This window comes from Cupressus sempervirens, chromosome 6, assembly GCF_028749045.1.
Source record: "Cupressus sempervirens isolate cs-2001-9-10 chromosome 6, ASM2874904v1, whole genome shotgun sequence".
In the NCBI taxonomy this organism is placed as follows: domain Eukaryota; kingdom Viridiplantae; phylum Streptophyta; class Pinopsida; order Cupressales; family Cupressaceae; genus Cupressus; species Cupressus sempervirens.
In genome coordinates this window covers 130,740,664-130,756,951 of record NC_143123.1, presented here as the reverse complement: position 1 = coordinate 130,756,951, position 16,288 = coordinate 130,740,664, and the positions used below count along the sequence as shown (strand labels likewise).

Genomic DNA, 16,288 nt, shown 5'->3' with positions numbered 1-16,288 from the left:
ACTTCACTAAAGAATCAAATAAATATGTGTCTTTAAGCATGTTTTTCTACTCAAAATGTTATGACTTCTTCCTTCTTGACCTTAAACTCGTGACATTTTCTAATTTTACAGGGGTAAACATGATCTCTCCAACTGTTAGTTCTAAATGGCTTCCACCTTAGGTGCATAGAGTCTTTGAACTAGACAGATAAAATACACAACCATGCTGAAGACCATGGAAATAGAGGATAACATGGAAAATACCAAACAATAAGATGGATGATGATGAAGACTACAGTGAAGGTAGAAGATCCCAGACATCATCAATTAATACCAAACTACCAAATGGAGTATACAAACTTGAAAAGATAAGACACACCTTACAACTAAATAAAACTCTAGAAGCTACCATCAAATGGCATGACATTGAATCATTACCAATAAATGAATACAACATAGAGAAGCTACTAGATATGGTATTTCTATTCATTTTTCAAATGAAAGAGTGCAGTAGGTATGCAACCACAACTAAGGAAAGTGCAATTTCACACCATTTTCCATGTTCTAATATGATGATAACAGATGCCCAATACCCTAATCTAATAGTATTGTATTGTCACCTAAAACAGAACAATAAATGATAACAGATGCCCAATACCCTCCTTCAGTTTGCACTCTTCCCTTAAATCAATATTTAATTCTAGCAATCAATCATAGGAAAATGTTTTTTTGGTTATTGAAATTTGTTGGTCATTAACTCCTGCCAAGGCATATGCTTTAGAAATTGCACCTGCACATGCAATCCTTATATGTGTCTAATTTCTCACAAATAGAAAAAATTTGTTATATTTTTTGATGTTATCTTTATTATGTAAGACTTTCGTTAAGCATAAGTGCTTCCCTAGAAAAACAATTATATAAGGCTTTTTGCATTCAAGAATCAAAACAATAAAAGAACTTGAAAGCCTGATTTTATTAGGAACTTAGCCACTTACTCATCAATGAACTGGCAGAAATATAAAAGAAAGTAGCTTTGGCTTCTCCTGCCATAGCTTATCCAGTCATCATTTTCCCAATACCCTAAGAGCAAATTAAATGTACTTTATTGTAAACAAAAATGAATTTCCAACATATAAAGAACAGAGAATAAATTGGACTGACTTACAGGAGGGCCAAATAAGAGGAGCCCTTTGCCTGGAGAGTGACAGCCTTAAAAGATGTTAGGTCACAATAGAGGCCATATGACCATTTTCGTCACACACTTTTTGGCATGCTCTAGCCTAGCTTCAGTATAATTTTGGAAAAATAAATATTAATATTAATGGGTACATAGAAATAAACATGAATAATATTATCATCAATTCATTCAGCCATATTAAATTTACCAATATCATCCCACTGAACATTGGGATCCTGGTCCATTATCTCATTGCTAACATGCTCTATCAGATGTGGTTCCAAGTTACGCAGCTTATCAAGAAGCTCACTATCAGGACCAACAAGCATTTCTAAACTAAAAATATACGACAAAAAAGAAACAATCGTTAGCATGCTTCAAACCAAAACTGCTAGAGATGGTTATTTATTTAGTTAAAATCAAAATCAACTGATCCTATTCAAAAATAATGGCTATGAGTTATTGTCAAACTACCTTCAGATTTGCAATACTTATCTTGGCACAAGATATTTTTCTAACCAAACAGTTTGAAGGATCATGACCAGAGCAAAAAGCCCAAGAAACCAAGGTTATCGAAGATGAGAAAAGGTAGTCTGCTATGGAATATGCTTGTGGATAGAGTATTTCCCAACCTCTCTGAACATTTGAGCTGCAAAAAGATGTTGATTATATACTTTACACTACAAAAAATCAATATGCATAGACAAGGTTGAATAGGCACTATAGCAACATATTTAGAACTAGTCAAACATCCAAATCACCATTAAAGAAAGGAATCATACATGAATAACTCTGCTACCATCTTAAGATGAAACATAGTTGTCTCATCTTTTGGCTTAGAAGAATCACTATCATTGCCTAACCACAAAATTATTGTAGTATTCAACTATGTTCTTCATAGCCTATAAAATCTTACTAAGGTTGCAACATTTATAATGACTATAGACAAAAATATAAATTAAAACAAGCAATATTATAATCAATGTTCTTAAATGTAGAATGAAATGGTTGTAAGTATGCATTTCTACCACATTCAAATGATGTTGAGATACAGACCTGTGCAATCCAATCTCCCAAGGAATAGATAGCACCACTTATCGCCATCTTTACCAAAACAGGATTTGTCATAAAGCGATGTTAGAATAGTTACTAAAATGGTCATTAATTATGTTTTTATAGTAAAAGAATACTTTAACTTAGGAAAAAAACTATACAATATTAAAACATGACATCGTGCTTTAAAAACTAAAAAGGTACTTGTAACGAAGAACTTCATTTTGAATTGCTAATTGGTTGTCACTATTAACTATAAGCTTATCTTTAAAGTTTGAGCTTCACTTGGTTTCGAGAATAGTTAAATATTCTCTACTTTACAGGGCTAACCACGTGAAGGTGGAAGCTCATTTGGCACCTCCCCCTCCCCCCCCCCCCCCCCCAACATCACTCTAAATTTCTCATTAATATTTAATAACATTCAATTCATCCATTTTTGAAATATAACATTAAATCATTATAATCACATGATAACATTCATTAACACATAAAATTCATAAACACACCAACATTCATGAATAATTCATTAACATGCAACATTCAAGAGTAAGTCATTCATGAATAATTCATTAACACAATATTCATTAGCACCCAACATTAATGAATAATATTCATTAACAATATTCAAGAGTAAGTCATTCATGAATAATCATATCTTTTTTTCTTTCTTGTCGTTTCTTTTTTTCATAAAATTTCTAAGAGGAATATCAATGTCCTCGTCATCCCCCTCCTCTACTAGTTCTAACACATGTCTCCTCCTCATCCGTTCAGGAACATCATGAGGCCGTTGTACCAAAGGGGGGTCCATTGCAATAACAAGTACTTCATGAGTTAAATTCTCACCATTTTATATTAGTGAATTACAAGTTTTTATTTAAGTAAAAGAATTATAAATCAAACAATTAATTTAAAAGAAAAAAACATATATTTTCTTTACCTGAATGTGCGACATGATCTACCTGTTAATCAGTCTGAACATCCTCTGGCACTCGTTCAACACGACATGATTCTATATCCTCAACACAAAAAGGTTACACCAAGTTCAATTAAAGATGTTAAATTATATTAATAATTACATAATTAGTTTTAAATAAAAAATGAGCACCTCCATTGATAGTACGATGCACATCAGGGGCTTCATGATGTTGCGTATGATCTGTGTCACGATTAATAGGCTACATTGCAATGTCATGCACATTATTATCAAATCAATTGTTGCTCAAGTATTCAATTTCTAATATATTTCTTGGCATATTTACCTGTGCACATGATGCAAGAGATTGTTCGGTTGGGGCAATGGAAACTTGCCGTAGGCGTTCAGCCACCACTGCATAGCCTTGCTTGAAGGCAATTTTCTTGTGTTCTTCCATGGCCTCCAGATTAAAATCAACGCCCTACATTTTTTTATTAATAAACAAAATTATTTGCATTTTATAAATAATTTTTCTTTGCAATTCCTTTATTTCTACTTACAACGCGTGCTTTGATTTCCGAATATCCCCCAGAGCCAAGTCTGTACTGCCCAACCTTTTCTAGCCTTGCCTTTGTTGCCTTTGATGTGTCTTGCAACCTATGAAAAGTTTGAAATATGTTAGATGATATAGATATAAAGATCAATACTAATTAGTCTATTATTATATATTGGTATGAAGGTTTTAGCATAAAGTAGCATGTTCCAAAAAAAATATTTAAAAAGGGAAGAAATTATAGCATCATACCTTTAATTGACATGTGTAATCATGCTATTTATCCATGGAGTTCGTGACATATAGGGGATAATTTTTGGAACAATCTATAATAAAATAAAATAAAAAACTAATCCAATCTCTTGAAATTGCATTACTTGTAGATTGTGGGAAGTGAACCACTACAAAGGATAAGTATCTTTTGAGAGCTCAGATCCTACAATACACTCAAAAACACAATCGTTGGATTTCAATTAATTATAAGATTGTGGTTTAATTTAGGAAGTCTTGGAGGTTTAGGTTTGTATTGTGATGATTGAATAGGATCTTAACATAGTCAAATCACCACTTTGGTGTTCCCACCTCCATGGACAACGAAGATAGATGGAGATACCAAATAAAAGGCAAGGTATTATCACCTAAGAAAGCTTCAAATGTGAAAATTACTAATCCTTTAGAAGAGGTAGACCAAGTGTCCAAGGACAGAGTTGCCTTCACAGAAATGCTGCAAGAAAGAACGGGCGATCTCAAAACTTCAACAATAATCTCAATGTGGCAATAAGAATTATGATATGCTACTGCATGTGGGAGAGGAGCAACAATGCAGATAAATGCTAGAGCAGTTGTGAAGGAGCTTCAGAGAGTCTCAATCAACAATTGAATAGCAGAAAAATAGAGGTTTTACCATCAATATAGTAGGTCTGGATTCATCTATGATGCTTGGGAGGGTTGACAGAGGTGTTACACTGCCAAAATACTTGAAAGTGGAATGTTTCAGCATTCAACCCAATTGTGGATTTTTCGTGAGATGCTAGTGCCACATGCATATGTTTGTATGTGGTACATTTTTCCAGGAAATAATTGGGCTAAGAGGTTGGGGAGTAAAACATATTTTGATTGAATTAAGGAATATTCATCAAAGGGTTTTTACAGTATGGTTTATGAGAACATAAACTAAACTAAACAAACATATAAATAGAAAATTAACAACTACCATCTACATATCATTTCTCATCTTGATAATGAATCTGATAGATCACAAAAAGTGAACCAAAACATTCATGCCAAAATCATATTCAGTTATTTTCTGATAGCGTTTTTGCCACCATATGGATTACAAAAAATGTTAGTTCTTCTCTAGCCATCTACCCTGATGATGAATTATAGAATTTGATCCAAAACATGGGCAAAAAAAAATCTAGATGGTCTAATACAAAAGGGGAAAAAATCTTGAAATCATAAGGACTATGGAAACTTCATGAATTCGATATTAACTCTCACCCATTATTTATCCTTGTTGCACATAACTATATGATTGGTAGACCATCAATCAGACAGTATGCATCTTAGTAGATTTCAGGTACTAGTGTAGCCAGACAAAATACATTTTAGACACCTACATGTACAATACTAGTTTAGCATCCTATAACTTAACTACACCATTTTGTCAGGAGAGTGCTCAGTTGTCATTAACTTGTGTTTCTAGCATTGAACGTGATGCTTATTACTTTTAGGAGAGTGACCATTAGTAAAATTCTTGCAAAGTTTTTCAAAAAAATTGTACTTGTCATTACACTGACTGAATATCATTTATCACCTATACTGCTAACACATACAGCTATGGTACATGTAGTTGAGCATTACTATATTTTCAAGACATAATATAGCTATATGTGAAGTTATAAGTGCACTATTTATATCTTATGTAGGATTTATGCCCAGATTGAGATATATACAGTTGTATACAGGCATTCTATGTGCAATCAACCACCACAATTTATTACATCCCCAAATTTTAGAGAGCATTCATAATAGGGTGAAAGCAATTGTGTCATCATATGAATTACATAGATTAAATTGAGCTAGTTGAAATTGTTGATACTGAAGTTGAACCCTAAATTTGCTCATTAATGTACTAGTAGTTAATACTATTGCATACCTTCTTGGATTTTTTGGTGTACTTTCTTTTGGACATTCCCCTTTCTCCTTTCCTTCCAAAATGAACTCATTCCAGTCCCTCACTGAAACAAAGGGAGGATGCTCGTACTTCGGGTTAGGATGAGACTCTTTCTATATGTGTCCCTCACAACCTTAAGATGTCTGGAAGCTATTTGTAACAATTTCTTATGATCAAAAATATTACTACCAAACTCGTGCTCTATATCTTTGATGAGCTCATCTTTTAATTTTTTATCTTGGTAGTTCCACCTTTTAAGAAAAAACACAAAATTGTTAGATATAGCTAGTATAAGAAAAGACCCGAATGAAAGGAAAAATGTTGCACCAATTAATGATATAAAAAAAAAGTGGGATAAAATTAGTTCAGTTATGATGTTCCACCTTTTATGTATGGTGGGCCCAAATCTTCGCAGCGTGAGGTCATAAAGCCTCCTATAAAATGTATCATTTCTTGTAAAAAATGTCATGGGATAATTAATAGTAAGAACCATTAAAATGAATCATGTGAAGAATACTTTTCATAGTGAATAACAAATACATAAAATGAGATACATTTCATCTTTTTAGTGGTCTATTTTAGGGTTGGAGGATCAACTTGACCAAAATTGACCAAAAAAGAAGTTTGGAAAAAATTTTAAAATGTCTAAAACTAGTCAAACTCTACCAGGGTTCTGTTGCTGATGTTCTGAAACTAAAAAATGTACTGTGACTATATTAATCAGTATACCTTGAAAAAAAATATAGTTCATAATACATATAACTTGCCATGACCTTCATTTTTTGTCATTCTTAATTGATGTTGTCACTGATCATACCTGGGATATTATGGAAAATAAATATTGCTAAAATAGACAGTGAAGCTGAAAGTGAGCACTCTAAAACTCTAACAGGCAATAGCAATGATGTGGGAAATCATTGAAAACTAAACATTGGATATGAAAGAAGATTCCCACTTTTGGTTCTCTATAGAAAAATTGGTTTAGTATCTTCTACTGAAAGCATGAAATTGCAATGTACCAAATTACTAAACTAGAGAATTACTGGTATAGACAAAAGGTCATTGATAATTCAGATGATCCTACCAAACCCTTAATAAAAAGGAATTCCAGAATAATTAAACAACTTGCACAATATGACATACTAAAGAAGGTCATGAGGCATCACTCCACATCAAAAGCCCTTGCATTCACCACTTCCTATCATGTTTACGTCTTGCGAGAAAATCCTTATTACAATATTTTTAAAAATTATTTAAAGTACCTGGAATCTTAGGACATTTCAAAGGCATTGATTCATCATCGTCAATCAACAACGATGTCTGCATAGCTCCCGTTCTAGAAACACGGGTAGCTCTAGGAAATGATGGTGAATTATCACCAATACATGCACTATGATCTGCATTTGGCAATGTACCAGATGGTGCATCTCCTACCACAAAAAAATTAATACACTATCTGATGCACCCAAGATTAAAGTACATATTATCAACTCATAATTAACACAAAACCAAATATAGAAAAAACAAGGATTTACCAGCTAGACGTCCCCTTGTTGTCGACATTGTAGTCAGCAATCTCATATGGCCATCCATCAACCTCGTAGGAGTCTCCTACACTGGATGACTTGAACAATACATTGTTAGCAAAGACATTCTAAAATAATAAAAGTAAGGGTTAAGAAGTTTTGAATGTTTGAAATAAAAAATTCCTTCTAACTTGTCAACTAAAAGATTATTTTACCAGTGTCAGTCAAAGCTTTGCTACTACCAGCCTCACCGTGTTGTCCTTGACCAAGTTGTGGATCAGTTGCCAAAAAATCTAGTATAACAAGAATTTAGTAGTTAAAGTTTCTTACAACTCTTTAAAAAAATTGCATCAATAAACTATTTTGCACATATTACATATTTTACTTCATAGCATAGAAAATTATAAAATATAAATCTTTATTGAACTCTTGTTATAACTAAAGATTCATTACTGCTTACTTCATAATGACAAGCTTGCACTCTCAAATATAATAGCCTCTTCATCATCTCCTCAGATTCCATATTTGCCTCATCCAAAAATTTCATTATTTCTAAATTAATTTTTTAAATTTTTTTCTTCAACATTGTTGTTACATTGGGAGTTTCAGCAATATCCTCATCAGAAGGCGTAGCTAGTGGCTTGGTACTTACTATTGGTGTTTTACCCTTATCCTGAACATCAAATTGTGAGAGGAATATTAGTATAACTATCATAAAAACTCAAAAACCATAAATAAAACAACATAATAATAGAACATTTTTCAACTATTTAATTTGTACAACTTTAAAAAGGTTTACCCTCACTAAAGAAAGGGTGGGAGTAGCATCCTAGTGACCTCTATCATCTGTCGGATCCATATCATCCTGTCACAAAGATTAAACATAAAAATTTGGCTAACTAAAAGCAATAGACAGCAAAAAAAAAACTTATTAACAAAATGGTAAGTAGTACTTACAGCCCTCATGATAGTAACTTTGTTTGTATCTATGTGATTTAAATAGTAATCAATTAGTAGTTCTTCCCCTGCACTTATTGATTTTATTGCACAAACAAAAAGTTCATTCCCATCACGCGCCTCAAATATGCAATTGGGTTGCTTGCTAGTTGAAGAAGGTTGCGTACTATTTATAAAACCTGCAATATTACCTATTGCTTTTGGTCTCCCATCAATTTACATAGAAAATCTTTTACTTTGATAATTTTCTTTCTGTTGTATATAATTAGCTGATACCCCATACCTACGCATACTTTTTTTATATTGAACAATCCGCATCCAATCATTGTAATTGTAACATGGACTGACATACTTGAACAATTTGACAACTTTGTTGTAACATACCTTTATCCCATCCATGGAAAATAGGCCCAAACCATGTAATGAGGATGGAGCAATGCGATATATCCTCTCATTAACACAAAAATCTATGTTAATTGGAGGTAGCTCATTGGGTACCCATTCTTTCTCAATGTGTGTGTACTGAAAGGGCACCTTGATGTCGCCTTTGGTCTCATCATCATAAGAACATGACCCTCCATTAGCAAGGAAAAATTGCATGCATTTATCAAACAAATTTCTATTCTTTTGACCTCTAGTTGATCCCCCTATTTTAGTCGTACTACATGTAGAGCTTTGATCTACCATTTCCTCATTTCCCTCATTCGATGTAGATAGATCTGACAAGTACCTATTTGGTGGGTCCTACAATCCATCAAATGGAAAGTGAAAGTGACAAATATAAAATGTAGTAAGTGTCATGCCCAAAATCTAGGGAAAAACACACACAAAATTTTATTTATTTATTTTTACACTTAAATTCCTAATCCAAATCAAATTTATTAATTTTAACATTTACAATTAAAATTGAAAACTAGTCTTATTTCAAATAGATCGATAAGAAAACCTAAACTTTATTCTAAACTATTATGAGATTTAAGTCCAATCGTTACCTTGCCAATATTACAATTAATCTAACTAATTCACAATAGTATGAAACTTAGGAAGTAAAACATTAGAATTATCTTAATTGAAACATTCCAATTTCTAGTTAAAACTTTTTAAATTAGCTAATTTGATACTCTAACATCTAGAAACACTTTTATATACTGACATCCATACCAACATAGAAACATAATATCTCTCTTACTATTATCTAATATCTACAATTCTAACTAAGTTTTAATACTACTCCTATTTAGAATTAAATATAAATTTAAATCCTAACTAAAATTTAATGAACTATCTTATAATTACATACTATCTATTTCACAACTTACACTAACATTAAATCAAAAATCACATAACATAAATGAATTAAAACTTCTACACTATACCACTAAATTAGATTATATGATCATTAATAAGATTTGGAAGTATAAAATTTAATTCTTTAACAACATACCTATGAAACTATCTAACTCAACACCTTAATAGTAAAACAATTACTTAAACAAATCAACATTACTAATACTTAGAGTAACAAATGTTAAGAACCTTACATGCAAAATTAATAGGCAAAGACAAATAACTTAACAAGACTTAAACTTCCATAACTAAATTTAACTATTTTATTGCTTAACTCTAATAAATTGTCACAAAACTAAAGTTCTAATCTTAACACTAATCCATAGTAAAATACTATTATTAAAACATAAAAGCAACTAAAAATAAAAAAACATAACTAACTTACTATCTTAAAACATAGTAACCTATACTAACCCCACTAACCTAAAATCTATCACTAACTAATACTGACATACTAACTATAAACTAATTATCCTAACATTTTAAAATAAACCCACCATCAAATCGCATGCCTAACCCATGGTACCCATCATGGGGGCCTGCCCACGCGCTGCCCAAGGCCTGCGCATGGCAGGACCGTCCCCTGTCCATGCATGGGGGACACGCCTCACAGGATGACCTGCATCTTCGTGACGGCGAGAGAAAGTGTGGGTGCTTCCCCACGTCTCCCTTCTCCAACGCGCGTACCTCCGATAGGTCCGCGCATGATGTGGGGGGAAATGGAAGTTGGTGAGTACCCATTCCCCCCCCCCTTCCTCCCTTAAATATATATGCTAAAACATTAACTCTCCTGCCCTCCTGCGTGTTGCGACCCAGTACTTGCTGGCAGGAGATGGATTCTTTTTTTTTTATTATTACAAAAAAATTTTAAGGAAATCTTTTATGCAATCCGACTTGTGTCACAAGTCTTAAGGAAATTAAATGCTAAAATTTTTATTGGTAAGAAGGATGTCAACAACATTTTTCTATAGCATATTTAAATTTTGAAAATAAATGATATATATATTCTTTTAAATATTTAATAATGGTGTTTATTTGAGATTTAAGAGAATAATACAGAGAATATTCTCTGTGACTAGAAGGATTAAAATTACTTCCATACATTTTCCAGAGAGCCTTTTTGGGCCTGGAGGTGCACTTTTTTTGAAAGCCAATTTTTGGCTAAGAGTTGGCATTTTTTTGATATACATATTTTTCTCAATAATGCATTCCAACCTAATGACAACATAAATTATTATAACCAGTATCAAGTTCCAAGGTTATACAAGGGGTATGTTGGTGTCTTACATCTCATAATTTTGATTTATTTGTTCACTACATCACAATGTGAATCTTCCTTCTATTTGAATTTTAAGGAATACTTGATCTTTAGATCAATCGTCTATATTCAACATGAAACTTGGCAATGAAGGAGTTAATCTTGTGAATCTTATCAAGGAATCATGACACTAAATTCAGAGTAAAACAAAAAGGTGATGAATAATTCTTATCGAATTCAATTGTATCACTATTGTAACTTAACAATGAAAATGCTAGCTTGGTGATCACAATATAGGATTGATATTATAACATGGTAATGTTCAACATTGAATTGAAACTTCAACACATCCATTTGCCTTTTACTATTATAATTGAAACTCAAAATTTCCAATTCTAGACATTTGCTATCATTCTAATTTTTTTCACAACATATGCAAAAATTGAAATCACTTGAGATCAATGCAAGGGAATTTTCATAATCTTTTCTTTCCTCTATTATTCATCCTGGTTCAAGGCTCCATCGGGAAAGAACCAGTAAGAAAACCCAATATCTTTACCACTACATCAAATTCTATTACAAGTTACATGATATTACAATTCCTTGAGATTTCTTTCAAGATTCCACAAGAGAACTTTAATCAAAAGTCTACATTGTATCAAGGGGAAACATGAAAAAATACAAGAAACAACATGGGGATAACATCATAAGGAGACAAGCAAAATGAACATACATTCCCACTCGGTTGCACAATAGGTCCAACAATGAACCAATATAAGGGAAAGGTTGATTTTCTTAATAGGAGAAGTCAATCACCATACCTTCACTTAGCCCTTTCGGGGCTTAAAACTCCAAGAATTTTCATTCTTTCTCAAGGCCCTTTCGAGGCTACATCCACAAGGATTTTCATTCTTTACCATATTCAAGAATTCTTAATAACAACAAGGTATGGGATGACAAGTAGGGGCCCATACACCCTACCCTTTCTCCCTCCTCCCTCCATGAGAGGAGACTCTACACTATTAAGGTCCAACTAATACCCTTTTCCCAAGCATGGCCACTTCTTCCCTACCCAAGGGTGAGTGTTTCCAAATACATCCCCATGAAAATCTCTCAAAAACAATCAACACACCAAGAAGGCATAAGAATAACATCAAAGAAAGCAAGATTAAATCCCTCCCAATACCACCCTCAACACACAAGCAAGGAATGCATATCCACACAATGTCTCCAACATGATTCAACAAGATTTCAAGCATGGACACACACACAAAGAACCATTCATGGAGGAAATAACTCCTACCTTCATAAAAGAGTTATGGCAATGGTGGTTTGAGAAGAGCTTCCCTTCTTCTTTCTTCAATCTTCAAAGCTCCCTCCAAACTAGAGGATTGGGTGACCCCCAAAAAAACTAAAGTCCCCCCAAAAAGGCCTCTAAGTATGGTCCTTAACCCCACTAGGGTTCAAGTAACACAAGATGGAGGTGGGTTTTACTAACCCAAGTAAAGGACAACCCATTTTCGAAATCAGCCTATAATAGGGTTTTTAAGAGACCCTAAGAGTCAACCTAGGAGGCTAGAGGGTTGGAAAGTACCCCCACCCATACCATTATCCATAGGGGTGCTTAAATTTAATGTTGTTAAGCCTTAGGGGCTCATTAGGAATAATTAAAAGTTAGTAGCATAGTAAGATCAAATTACAACCTTTAAAGAATTACAATATAAAATTAGCACAAAATTAACAAGAAATTTAACTCCGTTTCTTCCATTGGGTTATCTTGGCTAATTTCCCTGCACACTCATTGCACACATCAGTAGGTCCAAAATCACGTGCATAATGTGAATTAACATGCTAAGGGAAATTATATATAATTTAAAGCATCTACTTCTTAATAAATAGTTGTTTATCTAATTCTACTCATATTTCTAGCCTTTCGACTTGCATAACCAAATGTGTTAGCTTGCATACATTTTCTTTCATCATTATACATATTTATAAGCATTAAATGGCAAAATCAACTAACTGAAGTAAGCATCACACATCACAAAATAGCATAACAAAGTTCAGTGTATCCAATAATGTTCTGACATGTCAACATGAGTATCAAAAATAACAATGTATCATAGGTGCTAGGATGGGTCGGGGTGAGGCTTCACAGTAAGTTGAAAGTGATTATACAATTATATTTCTATACGGACCTTATATTTCTATACGGACCTTCTTTGTCTATATATACATTATATGATTATATAATATGTCTATTTATAACATACATGCTCAATGATAAACAAGAAGAATATAAGAAAATTATGTCTATTTATTGAATTATACCTTCTGGTCCATGTCACTGTGCACAATCCACACCAAACAGGTCAAATTTCCTACATATGTTAATCATTTATCTTAAGTTAGCTAAAAATTACATGATACGCGTAAACATGAACAAATTTACATGATACACGTTTGCTACAAATAACTTAGAAGACAACATGAACAATAGGAAACATCGCAAACATGAACAAATTTCCCTTATATATGGAATGCAAGATCGTCAACAGAAGGGGTGACGATGTACCTATAGTCAATTTATTGTTTACAAAAAGAGTCATAATTAGACACAACATAAACATTGGTAACTATAAATAACATATGTTGTACTCATTAGAAATGAACACAATAAATATGTAATCAAATTTCTTGCATATGTTAATCATTTATCATTTATCTTGTGCATTGAAAAAACTTGGAGGTAGACACTTTTGCATTTCACACATCAGAAGAGGAATTTTTCTCTTCCAATATTTTATATCTTCTTTATTGATTTCTTTAGATGAAAACCACCTCATGTATTTTTCAAGATCATATATAACCTATTTGACATTGTTGGCAAAGTGGTGTGGGGTAAAAGCACATATCTGTGTCACCGTTTGTGATACAAAAACCTATTTTGGTCAAATCTCATTTCTCTATCAAAACTCAATTTTTTTCAAAAACTAAAAATACCCTTCTATAGATCTCAGATTCAATATCATCATTATATAAATTTTTGAGTGTTTTGATTAGTTATAATATGTTATAATCTCAAAATATTATAAGTCGATATTTTAACATTTCAGAAGATGCTCTCTCAAAAAATGAAAAAAAATAGTAAATCATATCAAAAAAATAAAAATAAAATTATATTTATCACTAGAGGAGAGAATCCTCTTCACGAATATGTAATTTTTTTTCAAGAAGGTATAGATTTGATAGGGAAGTTTTGACGGGAGGAAAAAATTGTTGGATTTTAACAAGGTCGAACTTGAGTGCTTATAACAAAGAAAATATATATCAAAAATAATTATTTCTTTTTTTGTTCACTAGCTATACATGTCATCTATAAAATAGTTTCAAATCAGAACAAAAAAAGATGATTTGCACATACTTTTTTGACGGAAACTACATCCTATATTTTTTACAGTTAAAAAAGGGACTTCAAAATAAAATAAAATGAATAAATTCTTAGTAAAAAAAATTATAAAAATTATAGGCATAAAATTCATACAATTCTACACATTTCATCAGTTTACATCATCTTCATATTTTAAAGACAAATACCATTTTTTTTGTCATTAATGTTGAACTATCACATTTTGATATCATGTTTCTTTATAAAAGGTGACACAGGTTTATGCTTTTACCCTGTGGGAGAGATAGAGGTAGAATGTACTGCAATATTTGTAAAATGATCTTGTCAATATTTTATAAAAGAATGCAATTGAAACTACATACAGTATATAAATATATAGTGAATACAAAATAACATGAATTACCTTAATAAATGTATACGAATCGTGTGTTTCAACCCTGGTCCAAATTCACTTTTATTTGATATGAGATTGTTTATGTTCGCAGCAAATCTTATGGGAAATCTTTTTTTTTTTATGACTTCTTTTATAGCATTGCTTTACTGCTCTGACAATAACCAACTAAGGGCACTTGTATCAATTTGGTCTCCATTTTTATTTGATCGAATGTCATTTTTCATTGCATGGTTGGATTCTTCAATATCACTACAAGTTTTGACAATTTGATCTTTGTCATGCCTTCCATCCAAGATTTTCCATAATGTCTATTACATTCTTTCCAATATGCATAGGATCAAACAAATGCACAATTGGGAGTTTCTCATAGTACGGCAACCTAGTAAATTGCGTAGGATAAATTTTTAGTCTTTTTGAAAGTTGGTCATTAATGCCTTGACGACCTTCACAAGCATCAATCACATCGTCAGTAAACAAAACACAATATCAAAATATAAATTTGAAACAAAAACCATCAAATGGAATGAAATTAACTCGAAGATTTATTTTATTGTATGTCAACTTTCATAGGCGAGGTGTCATTCTCTGTGGCTTTGACATAGTCTCTTCTAGACCATTGAAAAGATGTTTTTCGATAATTTGGTACTTATGATTTCTATGTAGAAAGTGTGTATTCTCATCGAACACCTACTTTCTTAAACTTTTTGAATGACAAAATTTCATCTTTGGACCACAAACTGGACATGCAAATTTTCCATTTCTCTGAAAACCTACAAGATCGTGTATAATTGGATTAAATGTGTTAACTTTGACATACCAAAAAAGAGGTGTCAAGAAGAGAACATACCACAAAAATGTGTTGGCCCAGGGGCATCGTGTATTGTCCATACAAGCATTGCATGAAATTGAAATTGTCTTTGTCCTATTGGTCTATAGATGTCATACATAGTAACCCCATTCCATAACACCACCAACTCGTCGATAAGGGGTTCAATATAGACGTTGATATCTTTAACTTGGTACTTCCCTAGTTGAATGAACAAAAACATTACATAATTATTATGACCATTTGATGGATTAGTAATAATAAATTAATTTAGATGACCACTAAATCAAAAAATACCTGGAATAATCAGTGTCAATATTATGTGCTCTCTCTTTATGAACAACCAAGGAGGTATGTTATTGTTGATAACAAAAACAAGTCACACCGAGTAAGTAGATCTCATCTCTCCAAAAGGATTGGCACTGTCTACTGCCAATGAAAGCTTGAGATTACGAGATTCTTCTTTAAAGTGTGGCCATTTTTTCTCTATTTCCTTAAATGTTGAACCATTTGCAAGCATTTGCATAATCTCATCTTGACTTCTATTGCGTGCATGGTAATCCATAAATTGTGCCAAGCTATTGCACCTGAATAATCGTTGCAGACGTGGAATAATGGGAATATGCCAAAGAACCTTGCAAGGCACCTTTTATGTTAATCGATTTGATTGATATCTACTGATATGACAAGTAAAGCATTGTGTTGCAAATTCATGTTGTT

At 32.4% G+C, this 16,288-nt stretch overlaps 1 pseudogene; it reads right to left on the bottom strand.

Annotated features, from left to right (window-relative positions):
* The window catches only part of LOC149551571 (cullin-3A pseudogene), a 92,351-nt pseudogene extending 90,866 nt beyond the window's left edge, over window positions 1-1,485 (bottom strand).
* Window positions 1,486-16,288: the final 14,803 nt, after the last annotated feature.